The sequence below is a fragment of the Bos taurus genome, chromosome 9 (assembly GCF_002263795.3).
Source record: "Bos taurus isolate L1 Dominette 01449 registration number 42190680 breed Hereford chromosome 9, ARS-UCD2.0, whole genome shotgun sequence".
In the NCBI taxonomy this organism is placed as follows: domain Eukaryota; kingdom Metazoa; phylum Chordata; class Mammalia; order Artiodactyla; family Bovidae; genus Bos; species Bos taurus.
Genome location: NC_037336.1, coordinates 15,418,029 through 15,430,066, shown reverse-complemented (window position 1 = coordinate 15,430,066; position 12,038 = coordinate 15,418,029). Strand labels below are relative to the sequence as shown.

The 12,038-nt window shown below is 38.8% G+C and overlaps 1 protein-coding gene across 12 annotated transcripts in view; it reads right to left on the bottom strand.

Moving 5' to 3' along the window:
• The window catches only part of MYO6 (myosin VI), a 158,830-nt gene that overhangs the window by 126,566 nt on the left and 20,226 nt on the right, over positions 1-12,038 (bottom strand). Inside the window, exon 1 of one of the 12 annotated variants that reach the window (NM_001206072.3) lies at positions 575-818. The exons of the other annotated variants lie outside the window; for them this stretch is intronic. The gene's annotated coding sequence lies outside the window, so the exon portion shown is untranslated. Of the gene's footprint in view, positions 1-574; positions 819-12,038 lie in introns of those variants that run through there. 12 annotated transcript variants of the gene reach the window in all.

The following is a 12,038-nucleotide window of genomic DNA, read 5'->3' as shown; positions in this document are numbered from 1 at the left end:
GAAATGAGAGATCTGTAACCACCACCAGATTTAAATGATAAACCATAAGTCATCTTTCTACTTTTCTTTCTAACCAGCTATAGAGAAAAGTTTAAAAAAAAAAAAACACACCAAGATTCTGCGGAAGAAGAGTGAGTACCGTCACCTTGAATATAAGGGTAAGGAAGAGACAGAAACCAAAATAAAACTACAACATAAAGCTATTTTAAGCGGATACAAATTAAGGTAATTAATGAATATGAATTGTATTTCAACCTATCACTAACATCCAACAAAATGCCCAGCACAAATTCAGATCCAAATGCAAAGCAAATGCGTTTATGAAAATTCCATTAAAGCCAGAGAACTGGGAAACCCACCGCAAAGTGACCTCCGCCATCAGCCACCCTGCACTTTGTAATATTTGGAGTGAGGCTGCTCAGAATAATTAGTCTCACTGAACTACAGCACTGCTGCTCATTTGTTCCGGTGGTTTAGGTGACGCCTCACCCTCCCGTACCTTTGTCTTATCTTATCTTGCAAAGAAACAGTTTCTCCAAGTGACACTAGAAGAAACACATACAATCCTGCAAACCTGGGAAGCCTGGACGATCTCCCTTTCACCAGCCTGAACAGGTCAACTTCTGCTGGGGTCGCTTTGACACATCTCATGTATTCTGCTCCCCAAACACGTTGAAGAGTCGCCCATCCACAGACACGCAATTCACACTCCCCTTTCCCTACAGTCTTCATTTCATTCATGTGTCATTTACTTCTATTCACAGCTTCAAGAATCAAGTAAAGCACTCCTCCCTGATAATCCTCACAATCAGGTGTCCCTTCCTCTAGATTTGCTTTCAGCTTTACAGAACAGCGTCAGTTTCTGTTTTGTTTCGTGCTTTGTTAAATTTTAACCTCTTTACTTAGAGTTCTGTTTCCGTGTCCTGCCTATTCATATACTGCCAGCACTGAATGTATCGTATGTAGGGAATTATTAAATATTTGTTGATCAAATAATGTAGCCAACGCCCTCTTCAATCCAAATGACTAAACAGCTGTATGTTAAGGTTAGAATCTGAACAAACGATAGTGTCAGATGCTAAAAGTTTTCAAGAAAGCAGGTATGTGTCATTACTAGTTCATCTCTACGGAACATATCTTGTCTCCGTAAAGAACAAAAAATTGGTAATATGCTTAAGTGGAGTTTTAACATCACACGTTCACAGTGTCCTAATTTAAAAATGAGTTTTACCATTACCCAGAAATGTTGACAAACATCACAAAATGGTTTCTGAAGTAAAACTGACACATTACAATAAAGTATTACAATGAAAGACAACTACTGGCTTTAAAAGTGCTTATCTTGAGGCTCACAAAACTTATAAAATTAACATATGGTTGCCAGGGGAAAGGGATAGTTAGGCAGTCTGGGATGGACATGTACACACTGCTGTATGTAAAATGGATAACCAGCAAGGACCTACGGTACAGCACAGGGAACTCTGCTCAATGTTATGTGGCAGCCTGGATGGGAAAGCGGCTTGGGGGAGCACGGATATATTTTCATGTATGGCTGAATCCCTTTGCTGTTCACCTAAAACTATCACAACAATGTGATATTGGGGCTATACCCCAATACAAAATAAAAATTTAAAAAGAAATAAATAAAGGTGCTCATCTTTTTTAAAAAAGCATTTTTAATAAGAACTTAATTAACAAAGGTATTGTTGTATACCTGAAACTAACACAACTACATCAACTATACTCCAATATAAAATAAAAATCAAATTTTTAAAAATAATTCAAGAAAGTTAACTGGCAGTCAAAAACACAGGGGAAAGATTACCTTTTATTCTGGTTCTTTTTTAAAGCATTATTTTTTTCCACCAGGAAATAAGAAAAGTGTAGGCAGAGCTATTCCTATTATTTATATTCACTAAACCAATATCAGTCATATGAAACTAAACACCTTAAAAAGAAGTAAACAATTCATTTGCTGCTCAATTCTTAAGAAATCATAAAATACACTAGAAAATGTACTGTACAGTATGTGTAAGATGCTTTAGGCTTTGACTACCATAAATAATGGAGACAGAAAAACACTTAAAAAAAAGTAAAATTCATGTCAGAGGGGACTATTTACACACTTAGCTGGGTATTTTATGATCTGCTGCCACTGCTGCTAAGTCGCTTTAGTCGTGTCCGACTCTGTGCGACCCCATAGACGGCAGCCCACCAGGCTCCCCCTGTCCCTGGGATTCTCCAGGCAAGAATACTGGAGTGGGTTGCCATTTCCTTCTCCAATGCATGAAAGTGAAAAGTGAAAGTCAAGTCGCTCAGTCATGTCCGACTCTTAGTGACCCCATGGACTGAAGCCTACCAGGCTCCTCCGCCCATGGGATTTTCCAGGCAAGAGTACTGGAGTGGGGTGCCATCACCTTCTTTGACTTTATGATCAGGTCCTTTTAATACCATACTCGTATCTGTTTCTGTTTGCTTATCATATAGACCATGCCAGTGCTAACCAAAAATCACTGATACATGTACAAATGCTTAAACTTAACACTGCAAATGCTACACTCAATTACAGTATTTGAATTCTAATGTAAATTTATTACTTGTCTATTTGTCAAACTAAAATGTATTCTTATCTCTCCATTCCTCTACACAAAAATATATCTTTATTCCATATTTTATTAAACAAACTGCACCTTTTTAAGTTTGAGGACATTTCTCAAGGTCTTAAGACTTTAAAACATTTGATTCTAAAAACTGAAAGGCAAAAAATACTTTTGTCCCTGTGTTTTAGCTCAAGTCAAATGAAACCTAAACTAACTAAAATGAATTGGGGGTAGGGTAAGTGTTTCTTTATACAAAATGATGAATTCAAAACAATTTTTTTTTTACCTTTCAAACACCAAGTCTGTATTTCAAATAGCCAGACATGTCTCTGTAAAGAATTACACCAGAAATCCACATTTTATCACCCATCTTTTTCATTAAATTCTGATATTTCCCCTTAAGAAAGATATTATTACATAAAATTAAACAAGATACTTTTTTTCACGCATTACACTGATTAAAAATTAAAATCCAGTAACATCAAGTTCTTCTACGGAGTGGTAAATTCTCTGAATCAGCACTTCTTAGGATACACCAAGGCTATTCGCTATAGCATTATAAGTAAGAGAGAAAAACTACAAACCGTCTAAGTATCTAGCAATAAGGAAAACAGCTGAACAACTACATAATGCCTGGACTACGGAAAACCATCAAATTAAAAGCAATAAAGTAGATCTAACCTTCCAACATGGCCACGTAAGTCATGTGGTTACATGAAAAAACAAAACTGAAAAACATTTTGCAGAGTACTCATGTCAAAATACACAAAACACACACAAAATGACAAGCATAAAACTATAAATAACACTAAAAGAAACAGAAGTATACACACCAAACTGAAAACAAGGCTTGGTTTCTAGAGGGAGAAAAGGTGGTGTCCATGGGAATGTCAGCTGGAAGTATACTGTTTTGTTGTGGCAAATCACTTGCTAGTTGATTAAAATGAATACACTGAAAAAGATATTACTCAAAAAAATGTTATGAGGCTTTACTAAAGAGCAGAGGAGGACTGCCCTGGTGGTCCAGTGGTTAGGAAACTGACTGCCAAAGCAGGGGACATGGGTCCCATACCTGCTCCGGGAAGATTCCACATGCCGCGGAACAATGAAGCCCGTGAGCCACAACTACAGAGCCCAGGAGCCTACAGTCCCTGCTCCACAAGAGCGGCCACCAAAATGTGACCCCCAAGCCCTCAGCCAAGAGCAGCCCCCAACTGCTGCAACTAGAGAGAGCCTGCATGCAGCAATGAAGACCCAGCACAGCCAAAAAATAACTAAATAAATTATTTTTTAAAAAAAGAGTAGTGGAAATGGGACTTCCCTAGTGGTTAAGATTGCACTTCCACTGTGGGGGACATGGGTTCAATCCCTGGACAGGGAACTAAGATCCCACATGCTGTGTGGCATAGCCAAAAGGAAAAAAAAAAAAGAGTATGGAGGAATTAAAAAATAAAATTTCCCTAATAACAATCCAAACTATCAGACTTTACTGTGTGATAAAACGAAAATGATTAAATATTACAGTTTTAAAATAACTGTTCAACCATGCTCCAAAATAAATGTAGGACAAATTACCATTAATTAGGAAAAGAGAAAGTGCAGCATAATACTTACCTGATTTCACAATAAGAGTTAATTAATAAAGTTTTAAAAATATGTATATTAAAGTATGAATACTTCTTGTTTCTAATTGGTGCCATTATAAATGAGTTTTCTTTTCTCCTTTACACATTTCATATTTTTCAAGTTTTCTGAAGGATAGTGACTGCTTTTATAATAGAAAGAAAAGAGTTATCTTTAAAGTAACTTTCATTTAAAAACATAACAAATTGTATGGAAACTCTAACTGGTTCTATACATGTATGTGTGTTTACAACAGTCTTTCTTACTTGGTAAACTTGTTCAGGCCAAGAAAAATAGTACACAAAACTTCAGGATGCAGGTCAAAAGGCGGAATATGCGCAAATTACTACATTTAGCTTTCTAATTTTTCAAAATGATTGATCAAACCCTAACAGTTATGCAAACAAGCAGACCTGGTCTCCACCATGTATCCTGCACCACATCCTCCAAATTATTAAAGAAAGGGTTCTTTGAGCTGAAGTCTCACCTTCCTTAAACAGATCTTTCTTACCGTTACCATTAGTTTCAAGGCTTTTCTTTTTTTTAAGCAATATTATAGGTACCTGGGTTCATTAAACCCTTGACTATCCCAATCTCACCTGCTTTAATAATCAGGAAATTTTTTTTTAAGTTATCTTTAAAGTAATTTTCTAAGAGGTTTTAGGTTGACAAGATGACCTAGAATTTCTACTTGGAGAAAAAACTTTTTCAAAGAAGCAGACAATATATCTGTAGTCCAAATTTGTGATTCAATTATTCACTGAATAAACATTTACTGAGCATCTAATTAAACAGGGCCAAGTCTTAGGTCCTAAACACACAAGAATAAACCTAGTGTTCACAACTCACTGAAGGAGAAAGACCAGGTAAATAAACCAGGTAAATAAAAGTGTTGCAGAGAAACACTTAAAAGAAGTGCTGAGAGAATTCAAGGGGGAGGGACTGGGTGAGACTGGGGTGGGGGACACAGCAAGGACAAGGACCAGGACAAAGGAGACCCATTCTAAACAGAGTAAAGCCGAGCAGAACAAAACCTTAAAGCAGCGGCATGCTACACATTCTAGGAAAATAAAACAAAACTCCAATGTGCTCTGGAGAAGGAAATGGCAACCCACTCTATCCAGTATTCTTGCCTGGCGAAGCCCATGGACAGAGGACAGTCCATGGGGTCGTAAAGAGGCGGGCACGACTGAGCAGCTGACAGCCAATGTGCTCTGCAGGTCAGGACTCAAACTACTTGCGAATGTTACTGTTCCCACAAATGCATGAGTTAAGGCCATTTAAAAGCCACCTTCACGGGTCTATAAAAGTAGTCCTAAGAATTTCTGACACAAGCCATAGTCCCTCAAACAAATGTATTGCTAAACACCAAAACTGTTAACCAATAACAAAATAACATTAACGAATAACAACCGAAAAAGCTAGAGCCTCGAACAGCCTAACTGGAAAAGGAGAGGATCCTTTTGACAAGTCACGTGCACCTCCTGACCTCCCAGAGGTCACAGCACTCACAAAGGAGCCACAGATCAGCAGCAAGGCTCTCAGGGCAGGAGACGGGTCTCCTGCAGGGCCAGGCATCCACTGGGTGCTGCTCTCTGCATGCTGCCGGAAGACAAGCCAAGGTAGGCCTGGAACCCAAGAAGGTATATGTCCGATCTGGACAGTTGCCAACCTATCCCATTCGAAGCATCCAGGGACCAAGTCCAGCCCAGCCCCCAGCCCGGAGCCCAGGCAGCAGCACCTTCTGTTTGGACTCCCGACCCAGAGCTGACCTGCAGGCACTCTTCCCTACCTGCTGATAACCAGACAGGAATTTGCTCAGTCCAGCAGCTGTGCAGCCTCCAGCCTGACCACTGGCAACCCAGCAGCCACAGCTTCAAGTCCTGCGAGGATCATATTTACTATAGAGAGCACATGGTCTCTTGGGACAGAAACTAAGGACTGCAAAACAGCACCTCCTTTACCTTGTATAAATGATAATACTAAGCATCACTCTTGCACAGTTTAGAGCAAAATAATCCCCCAAGGTTTCAGGGAAGAGGGGATGTTAACGGATAAAGGGAGAGAATTCCCTGACCGTCCAGTGGTTAGGACTCCAAGGGTGCAGGTTCACTTCCTGTCTGGGGAACTAAGATTCTACAAGCTGCAAGACTTAGCTCTGAAAAAAAAGGCAAAGGGGAAAACTTGGTTTCTCTAAATTACACCACAAAATTCTAACCATTACTTAAGAAGCCATTTTTTGAAAGGTAAAAAACGAAACACCCATGATGCTTCAGTATATTTCAATATTTATAGATGTCAATAGCCACGTAAAATACTACTTACATTCATTCTCTAACACTGGTTTTAAAAAAAATCTAAAAGGGTATCAGCAATTTGGTGGCATAAAGTTACGCAAATAAAAAGAATGTCAAAAGTAAAAGGCAGCAACCCACTCCAGTGTTCTTGCCTGGAGAAACCCAGGGACAGGGGAGCCTGGTGGGCTGCCGTCTATGGGGTCGCAGAGTCGGACACGACTGAAGCGACTTAGCAGCAGCAGCTCTTTATATGGCATATTATAAACGGTGGTGAGCAGAATTCATCCTGATTCAGTGTCTGACACCTAGCAAGGTTCCTCAGACACAGTTGGTGCCAACAATTAGTGAATGGATAGGGAGATGGATAAATTAAGTTCTAGAGTCTTAAAGGACTAAAGATTATCATCCAAATGTGAATTAACAGCATAAATGCATAAATACCAGTTAGAGAATTTGGTTTACAAAGTGTGAGGTTAAAAATTATTTCCTAATTATAGCTTTTTTTGTTTTTCTTTATGTAAAGCAACTACAAACATTCCTGGGGCTGTACTGGATACTTAAGTTCCTATTTTCTTGAGAACATAAAGATGATACATGAAAACCTTGTTTTTCAGCCCATAAGTAGCCAACAGACAATGAATAATTGGTCATGACTTAAAAGCAAGTAGCCCATATTGATTAAAACACTATTAATATTAAAAAAAAAAAAAGTAAAAGGCAAGTTTTTTCAAACTGTTGGATTATAAGAAGGAAATCTAACAATTCTTTAAATTTGCACAGGGCTATAATTCATATCTGGGCTTCCCTGGTGGCTCAGACAGTAAAGAATCTGCCTGCAATGCAGGAGACCCAGGTTCAATCCCTGGGTCAGGAAAACCCCCTGGAGAAGGAAATGGCAACCCACTCCAGTATTCTTGCCTGGAGGATCCCATGGACAGAGGAGCCTAATGGGCTATAGTCCATGGGGTTGCCAAGAGTGGGACATAAATAACTAACACACAAAATTAGTATAAATTCATTCATCCCAGTTGGTGCAAAAATACTGGATTATCATGCTTTTTAATTATATCCTTAGAAAAATACACAATTCACAACCATTTTGTTATACGAAATTAAAAAACAATAAACATGTATTACATGATACCTATAATACCATAATAAGAACACATTTGCCTTGGGCTATAAATAGACATTCATCTACTTAAGTTATCAAGTAATTATTAAGTAGGGCTACAACACTTTGGTATCTAAAGGTAGTTATTTTTCTTTATACAGCAACAATACTCAGAGGACCCAACTCATAAATTCCAGGTATATAAATGAAATTTCCCAAATCATTGTACAAAAATGGAAATGCATGTAATTTTTAAGGCTTTCCAAAAAGGACATGGGGAAGGGGAGTTTAATTTCATTTTTGTGAAGAATATATAGGCACACACATATACACACAAAAAAAATACTAGAAGATCACCCAACGATATGCCAACAATAGTGATTATCTCTATGTGATAGAAAGACAGAGCAACCAGAGATCAAACTGCCAACATCTGCTGGATCACAGAAAAAGCAAGAGAGTTCCAGAAAAACATCTACTTCTGCTTTATTGACTATGCGAAAGCCTTTGACTGTGTGGATCACAACAAACTGTGGAAAATTCTTAAAAAAGATGGGTATACCAGACCACCTGAACTGCCTCCTGAGAAATCTGTATGCAAGTCAAAAAGCAACAGTTGGACATGGAACAAAAGACTGGTTCCAAATTGGAAAAGGAGTAGGTCAAGGCTGTATATTGTCACCCTGCTTATTTAACTTATATGCAGAGTACATCATGTGAAACGCTGGGCTACATGAAGCACAAGCTGCAATCAAGATTGCCAGGAGAAATATCATAACCTCAGAGATGCAGATGACACCACCCTTATGGCAGAAAGTGAAGAGGAACTAAAGAACCTCTTGATGAAAATGAAAGAGGAGAGTGAAAAAGTTGGCTTAAAACTCAACATTCAAAAAACAAAGATCATGGCATCCGGTCCCATCACTTCATGGGAAACAGATGGGGAAACAGTGGAAACAGTGTCAGACTTTATTTTTCTGGGCTCCAAAATCACTACAGATGGTGACTGCAGCCATGAAATTAAAAGATGCTTACTCTTTGGAAGGAAAGTTATGACCAACCTAGATAGCATATTCAAAAGCAGAGACATTATTTTACCAACAAAGGTCCATCTAGTCAAGGCTATGGTTTCTCCAGTGGTCATGTATGGATGTGAGAGTTGGACTGTGAAGAAAGCTGAGCGCCGAAGAATTGATGCTTTTGAACTGTGGTGTTGGAGAAGACTCTTGAGAGTCCCTTGGACTGCAAGGAGATCCAACCAGTCCATTCTGAAGGAGATCAGCCCTGGGATTTCTTTGGAAGGAATGATGCTAAAGCTGAAACTCCAGTACTTTGGCCACCTGATGCGAAGAGTTGACTCATTGGAAAAGACTCTGATGCTGGGAGGGATTGGGGGCAGGAGGAGAAGTGGACGACACAGGATGAGATGGCTGGATGGCATCACTGACTCGATGGACATGAGTCTGAGTGAACTCCGGGAGTTGGTGATGGACAGGGAGGCCTGGCGTGCTGCGACTCATGGGGCTGAGCACCAAAGAATTGATGCTTTTGAACTATGGTGTTGGAGAAAACTCTTCAGAGTCCCTTGGACAGCAAGGAGGTCCAACCAGTCAATCCTAAAGGAGATCAGTCCTGAATATTCATTGGAAGGACTGATGCTGCAGCTTAAACTCCAGTACTGTGGTCACCTGATGCAAAGAACTAACTCATTCGAAAAGACCCTGATGTTAGGGAAGACTGAAGGCAGGAGGACAAGGGCATGACAGAGGACGAGACGGTTGGATGGCATCACCGACTCAATGGACATGAGTTTGAGGAAGCTCCAGGAGTTGGTGATGGACAGAGAGGCCTGGTATGTTGCAGTCCATGGGGTCACAAAAGTTGGACATGACTTAGCAACTGAACTGAAACTGAACCTGAATTAACATACTGGTCTAAATCCCTCAGAATGCAACTCAAGCAAGATTTCCTCTGTTTCCACTAAAAAATGCTGTCTGATAAGTGATCATTGTCTTCTGTATTTGAAAACATGTCTGAATCACATCATTATTCTTCTTTTTCAATTAATCAATTTCAATCCCCTGAAATTTTCTCCAAATATGTGGCTCTTATTCTGAACCCTAGTTTCTTCAAAATGGTTCAGTTGCAAAGTTTAGGATTCATAAGCCAAACATTTGAATTCTTATTTACTATTTATTATAACTGGAGGAATAGACATAATTTTATACAAAATTTGGGCAAATTCAATCAAGTGTTTATAATACCCTCCATACATAAACATCCTGCCCTCCCAGAATATGAAATTTCAAGTTTCTAAGACTTTCTTTCATTCTCCCCTTTCACTACCATCACTAGCATAGTATTTTCACCAATGGTATTATTTTACTTTTTACAGATTCTATGTCATAATCATGACCATTTCTTACTCTGTTTTTAAGAGACATATATAGATAAATGCGGAGAAGGCAATGGCATCCCACTCCAGTACTCTTGCCTGGAAAATCCCATGGATGGAGGAGCCTAGTAGGCTGCAGTCCATGAGGTCGCTAAGAGTCGGACACGACTGAGCGACTTTACTTTGACTTTTCACTTTCATGCATTGAAGAAGGAAACGGCAACCCATTCCAGTGTTCTTGCCTGGAGAATCCCAGGGACGGGGCTGCCTGGTGGGCTGCCATCTATGGCGTCGCACAGAGTCGGACACGACTGAAGTGACTTAGCAGCAACAGCATATAGATAAATGTATAGTTACTTCCTAACCTCATGGAATTAATTTAAATTTTTTTTGCAAAGTCAAGTAAATATTATTAAAATCCAAATCCTTGAACAAGGTAATTGGACAATTTGCTTTAATTATCTGTATGTTTCCTAAAATCACAAGACCCCTAATACAGTCCATATATCATCTCCCAACTGTGGAATTTCAGTAAGGCCCCAATATCACCTTTACCTTACAAAAACTTGTGATGACCTAATGTCTACCTGACAGGAAAAAAAAAAAAATGCAATAAGCTGTGAAACTTCTCAATACTCTGCCTCTCCAACCAAAAATACATCTGTAACTTCATCCACTTCTGAACAGAGCTGACTTCTCCACACACGGTTGTGACTCCGTGAGTTCCCAGCCCTTCAGAATCCCAGTGCTCCAGGCTGTCTCTGAACTAATTTCAGTCATGTCCTCACCACTACCTTTTCTTCCTCAGATATAATCTCTTTATCTTACGCAATTTGGAGTTCCCTGATGGCTCAGACCGAGTCTGCCTGCAAGACAGGAAAGCCGGGTTTGATCCCTGGGTCAGGAAGCTTTCCTGGAGAAGAGAATCCCCCTACCCACTCCAGTATTCTTGCCTGAGAATTCCATGGACAGAGGAACCAGGCGGGCTACAGTCCATGGGGTCACAAACAGTCAGACACAACTCAGTGACTAACACTTTCGCTTTCATTTTAATGTTCAGGTTGTAATTTTGACTGATTTTTTTCCCTTTAAATTTTATTCACAGAGAAAACATTTAGCATCTGGTGTCCAAATATAAATACTGGAGCTCTGATGAGGAACAATTATAGATAAATGTATCGTGAGTTAAAACATACATTCATTCATTTCTTTCCCTTTTGTTCATTAATCAATTTCTTGGAATATATACACACTTTAGCAAAGGCCAGTAAAAAAGCATTTTGCAGAATCCTTTTCACAGAAAATTTTCGTAAGGAAAAGCATTGCTAACTTACCTGGATATCTCCTAAGTCTACGTTTCTATATATTTCTTAGGCAAAGCTATCTACACTACCATTTTTTACAACACTTAGATTCTTTATATTGTTACCTGTCAAGGTTCAGCTGAACTGTCAATGTGACATCAAAAAATCAGAAAAGTCAACTAAAAGGTATCTTGCTTTCAATTACACATATAAGTCACTGGAAAATGTCTATAAAACTAAAGGTATATGAAAAAGAGTAGATTCCAAGGACTATAGCCTGCCAGGATTCTCTATCCACGGAATTTTCCAGGCAAGAATACTGGGGTGGATTGCCGTTTCCTACTCCAGCAGATACTAAATAGAGCACAACACATATTTAATGCTATAATAATAAACAACATGATAAAATTATTTCTGGCCATCTTTTCAACTACATACCTCTTTATGTATCTTCATGACAATCTCTCTCTAGTATATCTTTGTGGAAAACTAATTAACATATCTTACAGCAATAATTTACTTCTAACCTCTGTTCATTTTGATACTCACAATCTCCTTGAAGGTAAAAATTAGATTATCTCCATCTGGGGCAAATCTCTCATAAGATAAAGAAAAATTCTTGTATTTAAACTCATATTCAAAATAGAGCAGATTATTGGGATCTCAATATTCTAAAACTATAGATAAAAGGTTTATTTATGCATT